The sequence below is a fragment of the Hippoglossus stenolepis genome, chromosome 10, assembly GCF_022539355.2.
Source record: "Hippoglossus stenolepis isolate QCI-W04-F060 chromosome 10, HSTE1.2, whole genome shotgun sequence".
Taxonomy (NCBI): Eukaryota; Metazoa; Chordata; class Actinopteri; order Pleuronectiformes; family Pleuronectidae; genus Hippoglossus; species Hippoglossus stenolepis.
Window position 1 is genome coordinate 26,373,758 of NC_061492.1, and position 1,072 is coordinate 26,374,829.

General features: G+C 47.0%; 2 non-coding genes across 2 annotated transcripts; both read right to left on the bottom strand.

The window, feature by feature from the left end:
- Positions 1-442: 442 nt before the first annotated feature.
- On the bottom strand, positions 443-631 carry LOC124854236. Its single transcript, XR_007034481.1, has one exon. It is a non-coding gene; the product is annotated as a U2 spliceosomal RNA (small nuclear RNA).
- Positions 632-807: 176 nt separating this feature from the next.
- On the bottom strand, positions 808-919 carry LOC124853800. Its single transcript, XR_007034139.1, has one exon. It is a non-coding gene; the product is annotated as a U5 spliceosomal RNA (small nuclear RNA).
- Positions 920-1,072: the final 153 nt, after the last annotated feature.

The following is a 1,072-nucleotide window of genomic DNA, read 5'->3' on the forward strand; positions in this document are numbered from 1 at the left end:
CACGGTAGGCCTCTCTTTGCTTTCCATGTCAGATCCCAGTATGCAACATTCCCAACCCGCCCCCATCTGCCAACCAAAATTATACACGTCTTTATTACCTCCTGCCCTGACTACTGTGATTGGCTTTTAAGCCTGCCTAAGCAATACATCCCTGAACCACTTACATTCGCTCCAAAATGCTGACTCTGGTTTCTCACCAAGTCTCCCAGAAGGTCTTGAGTGAAAGCAAGTTTCCATTCTTGACAAACGCTTCTAACTCAATTTGGAATCCAGTTCAAGCTCATTGTGACCCCGTGCATGGTCACGTCACTAAGCAGTGAGCCATCAGGCGGTTTCACACACTTGTGTGTGCCAGGCCGTTACCTCAGTTTCATTGAGCCAGTGTAGAATTCACTTTTGATACGCGACAATTGTTTGAGTGTTTGGTTTTCTACAAGTAAGAACAGAGTGCACCGTTCCCAGCGGCACTGCAATGCTAGGTCGATGCGTGGAGAGAAGGGCAAGCTCCAAATTTCTGCCCCTCATGCCAAAAATCTGCTTAATATGTAGTCCTCATATAGAGGACATATCAGATATTAAACTGATAAGAACAGATACTACACTTGATCTTAGCCAAAGGCCGAGAAGCGATAGCCCCAAGTGTTGGATGTCCACGCAAGCTCTTGGCACAAATCTCACTTGTTGTGGTACCCGTTCGTAGGTGTGCATAACAATGGCTGCTGCTTATCACCTCCGCCCAAGCTCTCCTTTGTGGCGCTTGATTTCTGACCTAGACAGCTCTTTGACTTTTCACAATTTCATAAGGCTCAGCCATACAGCAAAGCCTGCCAAAAATATATTCAACTCATGTTTGTTCCTCTCCACGAAGTCTTTAGTAAAGGCGAAAGACTTGTGCGTTATGAAGAAGAAACCAGAGTCAGCATGGCCCTCTGTTGGAGAGCAGCAGAGGAGCCTCTCGGTCTGATCACCACCTTCACGGTAGGCCTCTCTTTGCTTTCCATGTCAGATCCCAGTATGCAACATTCCCAACCCGCCCCCATCTGCCAACCAAAGTACTACACGTCTTTATTAC